Source organism: Passer domesticus, chromosome 2 (assembly GCF_036417665.1).
Source record: "Passer domesticus isolate bPasDom1 chromosome 2, bPasDom1.hap1, whole genome shotgun sequence".
Lineage (NCBI taxonomy): Eukaryota > Metazoa > Chordata > Aves > Passeriformes > Passeridae > Passer > Passer domesticus.
The window spans coordinates 73,747,327-73,761,967 of NC_087475.1; the positions used below are offsets into that span (position 1 = coordinate 73,747,327).

A 14,641-nucleotide genomic window follows, 5' to 3' on the forward strand; every position below is an offset into this window, starting at 1 on the left:
ATGTTCCCTAGTTTTAGCGGTGGCTGCAGCGGGAGGGCCGCTGTGTCCCGCGAGGTGGCAGCATGGGCTAGCGCTGGCCCGCCCGCCTCGGCTGCCGTGCGAGCCACGCTCACCGCTGGGGCTGAACTCTGCTGAGCTCCTACCCTAAAGTCAGTCAGATGCAGTTTGACAACATGTACTAGGCCCTGGGGGTGCTGGTCAGCAGCAGCTGAACACGATCCAGGGTGTGCCCAGGTGGCCAAGAAGGCCGATGGCATCCTGGCCTGGGTCAGCACTGGTGTGGCAGCAGGAGCAGGGCAGTGACCGTCCCCCTGTACCCAGCACTGCTGAGGCCACAGCTCCAATCCTGTGCTCAGCTCTGGGCCCCTCACTGCAGGAAAGACATGGAGGGGCTGGAGCGTGTCCAGGGAAGGGCAACGGAGCTGGGGAAGGGTCTGGAGCACAAGTGCTGTGAGGAGCAGCTGAGGGAGCTGGGGGTGTTCAGCCTGGAGAAAAGGAGGCTCAGGGGGACCTCATCACTCTCTGCAGCTGCCTGACAGCAGGGTGCAGCCAGGTGGGGTCAGGCTCTTCTCCCAGGTAACAAGTGCCAGGGACAAGAGAACACAGCTTTAAGTTGCACTGGGGAGATTGAGGTTGGACATCAGGAGGCATTTCTGCACTGAAAGGGTGGTCAAACATAAGAGCAATGGTGGAGTCACCGTCCCTAGAAGTGGAGATGAGATGTGGCACATACTGCTGTGGTCTAGCTGACAAGGTGGTGATTAATTTCAGGTTGAAGTTGATGATGGAAGTCCTTTCCAACCTAAATGATTCTATAATTCTATTCTGATTCTGTGTTTTCTTGATAATCTTTCCAGCCATCTGTTATTTCTTCAAATGCATAATTGCATCTTCCTTTCATATTGTCTGTATCTTACCTTTTCTCAGCAAGAATTTCTGCTTTCCAAATTTAATTACTGAAACTAAAACTGCGCTTTATTTTTTTTTTTTTTTAAGCTGTGATTTAGATGATAGATTCTGCAAATGTGTGTCTTGGTTATTTGGTTTGTAATTGCTATTAGATTTTTTCCCTGTAGTGTGGCTGTGTGATTAAGTGCTAAGCAGAAACAAAGTCTTCCCCTAGATGCTGTATGACAGGTTCCATGTGTGTTTGCAAAAGGAAGGATACCTGTTACATTACTGCAGGCAGGGCCAAATGACACAATTCAGTCAAGTTTGTAGGTGGGGTTTGTGCAGGTGTATTGGAAGGATGGTTTCTTTAATTGTGTAGCCTTAACAATTGAAGGTTTACATATTAGACAAGTAACTTTAAAATGTTGTGGTGGCCTAACACAGAGACACTGATACCTGAGGGAAAGGTACTTAATGTTAACTCCTGGCTCATAGTATTTATAATTGCCTTTCTGAAGTATCACAGATTTAAGTAATTTATACTGTGAGAGATCTGACTTTTCATGATCATCAGATTTTTTGTTAGCCAGTATCTACATTTCTAGATCTATTCAATGTGCAAAATTTCTGCTCTAACAGTACAGCTGGTGTTTTCTTCCATGATGTTTATATGCTGATAAATTAATTTTTACAGCTTTAGTATCTGGCAGCAGTCACTCAAAATAAAATTTAAGAGTTATGACTTACTTATATTAATTTACTATAGTGCTATTATCACTGTGCCTAAAATTGCTTTTTATGACCAGTTAGTGTTGATGTAAACCTGTGCTGTTGCTGAAAGGGTTGGTCTGCATTTTTCTCGTCCCAGGTGTGTGTTCACCCTTTCCTAGTGTTACCACTGGTGTTTCTGGCACCATCCTGGATGGATTACTGAGCTGCTTGTATAGGTTCTTGTTGAGTAACCATTTAGTTCCCTCATAATTCACACCAAGAGCCTTGGAGCCTTGCACTTAACAATGCAGTGGCTGTTCTTACTTGGGTTAGTAGTACCACTACCCAATAACCACTTAGTAGTGGTGGTTATTGTTGATAGGTTGTATTCAGTAGCTATTTTTTATCTAATTTTCTGTGAATGAAATTTATTGCAGGGTATGCCAGATAGGTTTTTGTCATCCACCCTGTTAGTTAAAACTAACAAACTCTCTCTAAGTGTAATGGTGGACACTTTGGTCCCAGGTACTTCCGTGGCATTGGTGCTGCAATCACACTGCTCCTTTTCTCTAGAGAATCTTACTGTGTCTGAAACACAGTGTAGGAAATCTGCTGAATCTGTCTTCAGATATATTTATAGTAAAAATATAACAAAATTCAGAGGGATAAGAGTGTTTAATTGAAAATGTTACTGTGGTTTTTACCATACTATTAGTGCTTGAATCAAGCAGCCAGATGTGGAATGGTGCTTAGCCTGGTCCATTCTACTCAGCTGCTGGGTCTTGTAGCCTGACAGAGCTGATGTTGAAGCTCCATCTCTGTAGGTCCAGCCAATAGCGAGGATTGATTGTGTATTCCCAATTTTGGTTTATTATTGAAAAGACTACACTGCACCTTGACCAAACAGTATAAGTAGGGATATCTGGAAATAAAGACTTGTTAAAAAAGCAAAGTATTTTTCTGACCTCAGCTTTGCATCTCTGAAACTCAGTATGCCTGTAGCAAGGCAGAGATATGGGTCCCATTACACAAATGGATATCAAGTACAGAGATTGCTGTATCCTGTGGGATCTGACTGAAGCCCCTGTGCGGGCACTGAAGTTGGTTTGGGGGTCTTCCATTTGTTTGTATGGAGAGGTATGTATAAAAGATCTGCAGATCAGCCATTGTTAGGCTCATTTTTTTTTAAGATGAAACTCTGTCTCTAGGCAAACCAAGCTTTCTCTTTTGTTTGTAAAATCTTTAAGAAACTTGGTTTCACAGCAAGAATGCCATCTGGTCCTACGATACAGTGTACTCCTAACAAATTATGTTCTCTTGTTAAGAAACACATTTATTAGAAGATCTTTTGGAATCACCTATGCAAAATGAAAGTGAAAAGATCAGCACTATTTTTTTCAGTGCCTGTACACAATTTTCAGAAGTTCAAGGTGCAAATATGCAATGATATTCCCTTCACAGCAGATTGTTGGAAAGATTTGCCACGTGCATCTGTAGAAATTTCTCAGCATCCTCCTGAGCTGCTCATGTGTGGTATCCCTTACTGGGCAAATCCATTAGTTTTTTTGTCTTTTATAGTCAACACATAGAAAATTGTTGATGTCTTTAGAAGGCCTTTAGAGGATTTATTAATTAAGTTTCTTCATAATGCACTAAAAACGTGTAGTGATGAGGGAGGAGTATGGATTATTTCTGTGGTTAAGGCTTTATCTGGTCTAAGAGCTTGACTACTGAAACCATTGAAATGATGGTTTAGTACCACATTCCTCCACTAACTCCTTGCTGGACCTTGAGCTAGCTAGCTAGTTAGTTAGTTGATCATCATTTCCCCTTGTTTATTTTGGTTTCTTTGTGATGTTCCTCCAAAAATATAGACAAAGGAGTTGGATGGCTGTTAGGATGGCAAATACCACATACTGTTGGTTCTGAATTCTCTTGCTTTACTGATGAAAGTGATGTCGTTTAGAAAGAACAGGATTACCACCCTGTGGCACATCCATTCCAATCCCTCCTGTCATTGTAATTACTATCAAATTAATTCTGGCTATTCTAAGAAAGATAAAATATTTTACTAGAAGGTACTCTGTGTCTTTTGTGTTATTCATACATAAAAAAAAAGGAATGAAATCAATGACAAATGGAGAATCTGAATTTAAAATTACTCCTAAGCAAGTGGAGCACATCCTCAGGACTGTGAGTGTTTTACTTTTCAATCTACGGAAGGCATAATATCAAAAATCCAAGAAACAATATGTTTGTGGTCCCAGAGAAAAAAGTTTATATGCCTCTTGTACCTTGTGTTCCTGGAAATTATCTTTGTATGGTTCATTATTTGGGGTGCACATCTGCTGATTGACAGAGTGTAAAGCATTGCTGTTATTTGTGGAGCACGTAAGCTTTAATATGCCCAGAGCTTTTGTGGAATAAAAAAAAAAAAAAAATGAAGAGCTGTATTTTAAATTTCACTTCCTTTAAAAATACAAGAAGATATCAGGAACAGAAAGTCTTTTGTGTTTATTTTGGCTGGTGTAGCTGTTTGCTTCATCTTTCATTATTTTTTTCTGGAATAATAATTGAAATGTGTGGTTAATGACTTCAGTTGGTGTAAAAGCTATCTTTTAGTACATTCATATGATGCTGAGCATAAAATTGAAGTTGATAATTATACATGAGGAAAAATTACTCCAAATCACAGGAGTATTCACTTTTATCCTTTGTATTTGAAGGTAAGAATTACTGTGAATGATTAAAAATACACAGAGATTTCTGCAGAAAAAAAAGCTTCCATGGGCTATAACTCTTAGGATGGCTGCTGCTGAAGAATGGAGTATAGGATAGAGTATTTTGTAAGAATTGGGCAGGCATGGTTGTTAATTTCTTCTAAGTAATGTAAAAACTAGAAGGCATCTGAGTAAATGATGAAATGATAAAATGACAGATCTTAAGCAAAAATCACTTTTGAAAACAATCTGTAATTAAACATTAAAAATTACTTCATACAGAATTATAAATGTGTTAAGATATGATCTGTCAATTTTATGGTCTATGAATTAGAGCTGTTGGGAAGAATGGTGCACACATGATAGATTGTAATTCTGTTAGTCTCTCAGTGCTCACAGCAAAAGAGTTTACTGAGGGAAGCACCATTCCATAATGTTCTGTTTTTATGTGTTTGCTCTAAACACCCACTTACGGCCACAGTCAGGGAAAAGGCCACATTTCTTTAATTTTCTCTTTGTATGCACCAATTTGCTTGTATTTCCATGCTAATAAGTTATGATTCCAAGAATCTAAAAAAGGTCTAATACAAAAGGTTAATATTACTGAGTTAGGTACTGTGATTTAGGAGAATTAAATTCAGCCATAGCACAAGATTATTAAGTATAGATACAATAAAATTTTAAAACACATATACTTCAGGTGTGTGATTAGTTTTTTGTACTTGGCCTAAATGCACTTTTAACAAGTGCATTTGTACATTTGTATTAGCAGTAATAAAGTAGTTAGATCTTTGTTATCATCACTGAAATACATTTGGAGCTTTAGTGTATTCCATGGTTGGGTAAACATTCCAATTAACATATTGGCCAATACATTGACTTTAGCAAAAATGATGCTATGAGTTCAGAATGGGAAAAAGGTTTCTTCACATAAAGATACAATCCTTTCAATATAGACTGACCATTTGGAATGCAGGGGGGAATCATTAAGAGCAGTTAAAGCCCAGATTACATTTCTTGTGGTAGTTGTTCTAGCACCGTATTTCATTTAGATGAGAGCTTTTTTTGAGTACTTATAATATGCCTCAAGTTTATGTTTTAGGGAATATACAGAGAAAATTTATGACATACCCTTAATCAAAAACTTGGGTATTTTCCAGTGTCTGTTTTCTGTGAAGGAAACGCTTTGCTGGATTTTCTTTCTATGTTATTTTCTCAATTTTTTCAGTCACACTTGTCAGGCTGAAACAATGTGTGGAAGCTCTTCACTGTAACTCGCCTGTGTTCCAGGAATCACTGGAGTTCTAAATGGAAAATGTGAAACCTGTTCTTTTAAACTCAACAACATGCACAGCCAGATTGGAGTGGTAGAGCAGTGGCTGGAATGAGGAGAAAAAGAAATCCAAAGTTTTCAAGCAGACTTCAATTAAAAGAATGGAAAATACTAGAATATAAGCAGAAATGCTAGAAATTATTCAGAGTATATTTCCATGTATTTACAAAGCAGTTCTCAGTTACATTCCAGGCAAAGTTGATCAGTTCATCCCTGGTCAGTTGTTTTCAGTCCTTCCAAGCAGGTCATAGGTCTAAGAGTTTAGAAATTCAAATCAAGTTGTTTTCCTGGAGTTGCTGATGAGTCCAGGAAAGGGCCTACACATTGGTTTGAAAGTGTAGTTTTTTGTGTGGGTTTGTTGATTTTTTTTCCAGGTGCTTTTTAAAACCATCCATCTCAGATGTGGTTCTGCATGGAGTTTGCAGTTGAGGAATGCAGTTAGGTAAGACAGGTTGTTTCAGCAGCTTCTGGATGTAGGCTTGAGAGAGATTATTTGAGAATGTAGAAAAGAGATAAGGTGTTTGTGAAAGTGTAGGTGGGAAGAAGGGACTTAAAGAAAGAAAGCTTGACAAAAAGTGTATTAAAGTCTGCCCAAAATAATCTTCTGAAAATATTACATGGTTTTACTTACCTTGGTTTTTGTGTTTTGCTGATGTAGCCATAAAAGCTCTTCCAAGGACTGATAAGACCCCCTAAGCTGTAAGAGTTCTTGAAGCTAATAACAGCATGGTGTTTTTCTGGCTTCCTGTGGTATTATTTAAAGGCACATTTTCAAAAGGAGTCCCAAAGCATATAGAGAATATTGTTAATCTAAGGTTGCTCTCCATTACAATAGTTATTTTGGTAAGGCAGGCAAGAAATGAAGTTGGCAAAATATCAGTATGACTTCACAGAGGTAACTTAGAGAGACCAGCTGAGTTTGGGACATCTGCTTTATAACCTGTCATTGACATGAATTCTGCCCAGATGATTTAGATATTTAATAATGTGTCTGGAAGAGTTTTCTCTTCTCTCCAACCTGTACAAGGTCTTTTACATTCTGTCTGTTATGGCACGTTAGCCATGTCTTGGGTTTGGGATTATTAATGCTTTCAAGCATGACTGAGAAAAAAACCAAAGTGCAATTTGTTACTACAAATGAAGTTTTGAAGTGTATGCAGAAGGTGCTGAACATACTTAAAATCTCAGGAAAAAACCCAAAGATTTCATTTTATGCTTATCCAAAGCTGACTTTTCAAAGTTAAATTAATTCAACCCAAATGGTAAAATAATCTGACCACAGGGAGCACACTTCTAGGGTGTCTTTCTTTTTGCAGAGTAGATAAAAGTGCATTTTTTATGCTGTGGTATTAAAGAGACCATCTTTATGCTCCACAAGTCATGTGATTTTATCCACCTTGACAGTAGATTTCAAAATTATCCTTCTGGTATTTAAATTTACAGAACATTATTTTTCATATATTCACATTATAGCTTTATAAAAAAGGGATTGTGATGCTATTACTGATTTCTGTCCTTTGAGTCTAAAATCCTATACTTAAAATTTATTTGCAATTTGCTGTAAATTGGATTAATATAACCGCCATTCTAGAATCATTCTATTAAATTAATAACATTATCTGGAATTACATGTTAACTTTTTGCCAGGTTTTTCAAAGATAGTAAAAATTAATTCAGTCAGCTTGGCTTTTCCTTATTTTCTTTGTTTCTTTGTGTAATTGTGTTTTCTGTTTGCAATTATTATTCTAATTAGTTGATAAAGATTTATGGCAAAGAATTAATTAAAAGCCATGCACAAGAAAAGCTTGTTTGTGTTTTTCTAATAAGATATAGCATTTGCTTTCTCATGATTCAAGTGGCAGGTTATGCAAACATTTCTATTTCTGATCCTTCTAAGGCTTTTGTCTCTTGTCTGTTAAGTATTTTGTGGGGGAAAACATGATCATCAAGTCGGCAATCTGCCTAGGATTTCAAAATGGCATGAAAATAAATAATTACACATGATGAAAACATTTAGGATATTACATTGTGATCATTTCATTTCACTGGCAGACCCATTTCAGGAAGAAAAACAACATTACATAAAGTCTAGTGGTACAGTAAACAGGGGGATTTAAAGACTGATGGATATCACTGTCTGTTCTCTCCCTAGGGTAAAGCATTGCCTTTAAAATCCCTTTCCCTTTCCCTTTCCCTTTCCCTTTCCCTTTCCCTTTCCCTTTCCCTTTCCCTTTCCCTTTCCCTTTCCCTTTCCCTTTCCCTTTCCCTTTCCCTTTCCCTTTCCCTTTCCCTTTCCCTTTCCATTTCCCTTTCCTCCATGACAGAGAAATCTTCAGGTGTCTGATAAATACCACTTTGGCAATCTGTAATAGCTGTTGTTGGAACAGAGGACCTAATTACATAAAAGGATTTCCCTTCAAGATAACCTGAATTTGTAAACATCTCACCTTGCTCACCTACCTAATCATCAGGAGCAACAGAGCTGCTCAGTTCCAGACTTGAGGCCTGAATGTCTTTGTAATATTTACCATTCTCTTCAGAATCCAAATACATCTGGATTCCCCTTTATATACGTCTTTTGTGCTTGCTCTGACTATAATTGTAATACCCATCTGAGCTGCTGCTCAGAAGGCAAGTTTTACTTATGTGCCGCATCAAAGGAGAAAGTGAAAATGATCATTAAAATACAAGGTGACCTAATTGAATGTAATTAATCTACTGTGTTTAAAATAGCTTAGATATGTCTGGCTTTCAGGACCATTACACTTCCCGAAGACTGGTAGAAGAGAGTTGCATTAGCATGCTCATGAAATAATTCCTATGCCCATATACATATGGAAACAGAAGTTTTTAGCAACTCCTATAGTGCTATATATTTATCTATAATTTTAAATATTTGTCTTGACCTCTGGTCTTACAAATTAATAAAAAAATGCAACTTGAAAACCTTTTTAAACAATGTTCAAGCAATGTTGTTACATCCTTGGATTTTATCAGCCTTTGTGCTTGGAAACCCTTGGAGTCAGGAGAGCAGCTTCCATCTATCTTCTAGTGTGAACCTGCTTTAATGTAACCAGAGTCACCTTGGCTTCTCCCATTTGGCAACTGCCTACTATGAATGAGTGATACAGGATCTCTGCTTCACATTGCTCTTACCCTGAATTAGTGGGAGTTCAGCCCAGTGAAAGTAGACTGACTGAACACATTTTCTCTTTGAAAGAAACAGAGGAACTGTAAGTTCTGTCAGTAAGAAGTTATGGAAAAAACACAGGTTATTCATAATGAAAAATTGCTTGCTCTAATTTGCGACATACAGATTTTATTTACGGGGTGGATCTTGTGGGCTTTATCTTCAGCAAGAGCACACAAGATAAACAGGTATTGTACAATATGTTCATGCAAGATGATACTGTTAGATTCACTTCAGAGAAAGGCAGGAATTCTTTGGGGTGGAGTTCTTCATGGTGCAATAGGTTTTTGGAAAAGAGAAATGTTTTGCTGGGTAGAAGGAACGTGTCCTCTCCTGCCTGTGCCATATCGCCTCTGTGATCCACCTGTTTTCTGAGTGACACCCTTTTTCAGTTGTTTTTCTGTTTCAAGACCATTAGTGCTGCTCTCTTCCATCAGACATTGCATTGTGGTTGTCTTCAAGTAAGACATAAACTGGGCCTGTAAATATTCTATGAAAGATTTTACAATAATGTTGTTTAGAATTACAGAGTAAATGGGAGTACGTCATGGTATGTTACTGTGAGCAGGGCAAGTGACATCTGAAAGATCCTTAGTGTACTTTCTCTGTTTGGCAGACCTCAGTGCTCTATTATATCAGTTTTTGGGGAAAGCACGTGAAGAAAAAGATGGCCTGGTTGGATAGAGTGCCAGGGAAAGCAGCCAGACTTGTCAGGGAACAGGAAAGCACAGCTAATGAAAAGAAAATGAAAGGAATGACAGTAACAGTGAGAATTTGTACTTTAGCTGAAGCAAAGACTAATTATGTTAAATACTATGGAGAAGTTAAGATATTAAGGAGAGATATACTCTTAGTGGGATCATTGATCTTTGAAACTACTGCACACCTTAAGAATCTATTTTAAAAAGTGTCTTGGGAGCAATATTTGACCCTAGTTGAGAGCAAGGTATTGGACCATGACCTTTTAACATTTGTTCTCTACCTATTGGCAATGATTTTTGGTAACTACCTGCAACATTTACCTGGAAAAGGCAAAAACTCAAGAGTGCTGGTTTATAAGATTTCCTGTGCTGATCTTGGCTGGGATAGAGTTAAATTTCTTCACAGTATCTGGTATGGGGCTGTGTTTTGGATTTATGCTGGACACAGTGTTGATAACACAGGGATGTTTTTGTTATTGCTGAGCAGGGCTTACACAGAGCCAAAGCCTTTTCTGTTCCTCGCCCCACCCTACCAGTGAGTGGGCTGGGGGTGTGCAAGGAGTTGAGACAGGGCACAGCCAGGACAAGTGACTCCAAGTGACCAAAAGGATGTCCCAGACTGTGTGGTGTCATGCTCAGCAGTAAAGTTAGGGGGCAAGGTTGGCCAGGGGCAGCTGCTTCTCAGGAACTGGCAGGGCAATGGTCAGTTGGTGGTGAGAATCTCTTTTCATTTGCAACAGTTTTCTTTCTTGGGATTCACTTTTTTCTTTGGTATATTTCCGTCACTATTACTACTACTACTACTACTATTATTATTATTATTATTATTATTATTATTATTATTATTCTTTTTGCTTAACTATTAAACTGTCTTTATCTCAACTCACACATTTTCTCACTTTTACCCTTCTGATTCTCTCCCCTATTCCACCTGCAGGGCAGAATGAGAGAGCATCTGGGTCAATCCACATCAGCATCCTTACAGGACCAGACCAAAGATTGAACTAAGCCACTAAATCAGCATGACCAAATACCTCTCTGGAGTGCCTCTGTGCAGCTGTACTGCTCCACAGGGAGCAAAAAAGGAGGATTTACAGCACTGCATCTAACTGCAGGGTTAAATGTCATGGTGATCACAGCAACATGGTGCGATGGCTGTGTTGGAAGAGCAAACTAGGAAGACAGGGAGGAGGAGTGTAAGAATATGATGCACAAACCAGAACAAGTCCAACAAAGGGACATGTAGTTGATTAAGCACTTGAAGAATCTTCCTTATGAGGAAAGGCTTAGAGAGTTAAAACTCTTTACCCTGGAGAAGACTCGGGGTCCTAATCAGTGTTTGTACTTCATGGGAGGGAATAAAGAAGACAGAGCCAGAGTCTTCTCAGTGGTATCCAGTGAGAGGACAAGAGGCAGTGGCACAAGTGGAAAAGTGGGGAATTCTGTTTAAACACAAGAAAAAGCTTTCTAGTTGTAAAAGGTGGTCAAACATTGGAAAAGGTTACCCAGAGACTTTAGAGTCACCTTTCTTGAAGATATTCAAAACCCACCTGAGAACAACCTGTTCACTCTGCTTGGATATGTTGGAGTAAATTATCTCCACAAGTTCCTTCTAGCCTTTCTGGATCTGGGACTCTATCAAGTAGTGGTAAATAGTGGTGCATGGAGAAACATTAGAGGTATACATTGCTCCTTTTCCTGGTTTGTCCTTTTAGCTTCTGCAATCAGTAGATCAAGTATTAGTCATGTTTAATAGTCATTGATAGATCCTCTCTGCATAGATTTGTTTAATTATTTTAAATCTATTTATGCATATGATGTCTCTGGCATGTTCTGATAATGAATGCCACAATTTGATTATGCAAAACATAATTAATGCAGCCAGAACTATAAAATCAGGCCAGTGAATCCCCCAAAGCACAAAGTTCTTAGCCATTGCTGTAGGTAGGAAGGTTGCATGGGAATCAGAGGGAGGGTGTGACTCTGTACAAACTAAACACATCCCTATAATATTTGGTGCCTTTTATTTACAGTTGCAGATCATTGAGAAAATCTAGTCTGCTGTTGTGTTTTCTGCACTTTGATCTCTCTGCTCCTTCTTCCCCTTCACTGTCTTTGAAAGGCTTCTTTCTCATTTGTGTTCCTTGCAGCTGCTAATGGAGCCATTTTCACTCAGTGCCCACCCTGTCTGAGCCACTAACATGACTGCTTCTTGATGAGGGAGTTTTGACCCCAGATGACTTTCATGTACTTCAAAGAAGATAGTCCAGCAAAGGAGGAGATATGATTGTGGGAAAATTATGTTAGATGAACTTGCCTCTCTGCAACCATGATAAAGGCTTATATCTAAAATAAGTTAATAGGTGAATTTCTGAAGATCTTTATATACACTTATCTATGACTATTTAAATGTATTATGCCATCTCACACATTTGAAAGCCTTTCTGTAAAGCCATGTGAATTTATAGAATACAGTGCAAAGTCTGGTATTAGAGTATGTTTATGCTTGGACAACATCATCTAATTCATGTATTGTGTTAAAGTCTTAGAAAACTACTCTTAAAGCTTTCCTCAAGCAATACAAGATGAATAACTAATGAATTTTCAATAATGTAAAAAATAAACTCTTCTTTTAAAAATGCTTGAAATACCATTTAAATTACTAAAGCTGGGGTTTTTTTCTGCTACAATTACTACAATCACTACCAAAAATAACAAAAGCTTTGTAACTGGTCCTGATCCAGTTGAAGTAAAGATTGTTTTCATGTGAAATAACCTGGTTAAGGATTAACTGGAGTTATATTGGATGAAATCCATATTATTTTTTAAAACTATCATTATGGACTTTAATTTCTTGCACTTCTCTAGTTTGGAACATTATTGTTTTGTTTATATTTAAGGTACTAGGAAGTACTCCAGCTCTTTTCAAGCAATTTTTAAAATTACTTGAATTTTAGGAAAAAAATTTAAAAAAAAAGAAACAAAAGTGTGAAATAGATCAAGACAGAGAAATTGTGTTAGAGAGGCTGGATTATTAGTAAGTTCCATGCATGATTATGGGAGGAGCTATGGAATGTAAATTTACTCGTTTGGCCTTTAGCTGGGGCATGGCTTTATAGCCACAGCCCTTGTGGACGTGTGTAGTTCAAGCAATTCTGCTCTGTATCAAATGGGAGGTTTCCCTGCCTGTTGCCACATGATTGTCACAGCTGGCTGTCTATGGTGCCACAAGCTGGGCTGCTGTGTGCTGCCCAATCTGGTTCACTCCCATCCTTGTTGCACCCAGCTCTGCTCGTTCTGCTCACATTGAGGCCAATGGAGAGAAAGGCAGAAGGGCCTGTGTGTGAGAATTCACATGTGAGAACCTGTGATGGAGCCTGTGTCTCAAAGACTGCACTTCAGCATTGATATAGTCCATTCAATGAAACTAAAATGTCCATGGAGGCAGCTTTGGAGAAAAAAAGTTTAACTAGGATAAACTACACAACAAGAGAGACTGGGATTAGGAATATTTCCTGTGAAAATTTTCCCGTTGCACTGACAAGGGGGTGAGGTAAACGCACAGCAGCCAAAACCAGACACAGAGGTGGTGTAACCCAGCATCCTGCAGAGCCACAGAGCATTAACAGCATTACCTTCACATGCCTTTCTGCTTCCCCTGGCCCTCTGTGACTCGGCTGATCTGTAAATTACAGGATGACAAGCGTGCAGGGAGCACAGCTTTGCCATGTGTGACAGAGTCTAAGCAGATGGATATTTTCAGCCTAAGAGATTCAGGAGGGCTGGAGTCTGCTGTGTCTATAAGGAGAAGGTCAAAAGCATCTCTCAGCATCTCCACCAGGACAGCCTTCCCAGCTGAGCAGGAGGGCTGGCCTGCTGTGCTGGAGGGGTGGGGGAGAATGCACAGGTCCAACAACACTCTAACACTGGCTGTCAGAGCTCCTGGGGCTTGCTTAGGAGCTACAGGGAATGCTCTTATAGTTCAGACCAGTGCCCTGCATACCCCAAGAATATTACTGTGCACAAGGCCCTGGAGAAGACCTTTGTGAAAAAACAGGGAGGTGGAATAGGTTAGTAAGGACAAACATTGGTAATTAACCCACATTTTATTGAATAGCTTTATTTTTAAAAACTAAAAAAAAAGGCATTTCACTACATCTCTGTGGAGAAACAAAAGTTAGAATATTTTTAAATGTTTGCCCCTTTGAGAGCCTTTCAGTTTAAACTCCGTTTTGCTGTACACTGTGGCAGAGGGCTTCCAGCACTCAGCTCATTGCAGGAGAGGGAACCAGTGCAGAAAGGGATGGATTTTCATAAATGCATTCTCTCACTTACAAAGACACGTAAGAATTTAGCAGCTAGCAAAATCAAATAACATCTAATATAATGTTTAGCATGGATTTTTCATTTAAAAAAATAGAAAGAAGAAAATTACCTTTAATTTGTCGATATCAAGCATGCAGATTTGAACTGGATAAGGAGAATATCACAGTTATTGCCCAAAAGTTTTGGATTACTTTCTCTTGTTCTACTAAGAGATTTCCTATATTTTTATATCTCTGATAGCTTTTTTTCATCCTACATAACTCTTCTGAAACTGTTTTGTTCATGGTGAAAAAATGAATACAAGGATGAGAAAGAAGGTTCTGGAAGAAAAGTAAATAAATAAAAGATTCAGTATAAATCCTTGTAAAACCAGGCTGGCCACATTAAGTAGTAACTATAGAGGCATAAATAAATTAATTCCAAACAGAGCAGCATACTTCTTATTGCATGAAGGTGAAAAAGGTCTTGAAATATTGAGTCTGCCAGAGGCTATGAGCCAGTCAGGAACCAACAACTGCCATTTAGAAATGTGAGCATTGCAGAAAGACACACAAAATGTTGTCAGATCAAGCCTCTAGCACAGACAATCCATTGGGAGCAGATTCTTGTCCTATTGATGTAGAATTGCCAGTGTGTAAGCCAGCAGGGATTTGCCCTTTGCTTAGCTATAGCTGTCCCCAGCAGACTTGTGAAGAGCACTGGATTCATGTGCATGGTTGGTATCTTACAGCAGCCTTCTCAGCCAGCTACTGCTTCTGATCTCACTACT

The 14,641-nt window shown here is 38.7% G+C and overlaps 1 long non-coding RNA gene across 4 annotated transcripts; it reads left to right on the forward strand.

Moving 5' to 3' along the window:
- The first annotated feature begins 373 nt into the window (after positions 1–373).
- Positions 374–12,186, forward strand: LOC135295516 (uncharacterized). Of its 4 annotated transcripts, XR_010357641.1 has the most exons (3): positions 593–754; positions 10,484–11,225; positions 11,697–12,186. It is a non-coding gene; the product is annotated as an uncharacterized LOC135295516 (long non-coding RNA). The 4 variants fall into 4 exon arrangements; XR_010357642.1 differs by lacking the exon at positions 593–754 and adding an exon at positions 374–576 and having other exon boundaries at positions 10,484–12,186; XR_010357640.1 differs by having other exon boundaries at positions 586–754; positions 10,484–12,186.
- The last annotated feature ends 2,455 nt before the right edge of the window (positions 12,187–14,641 follow it).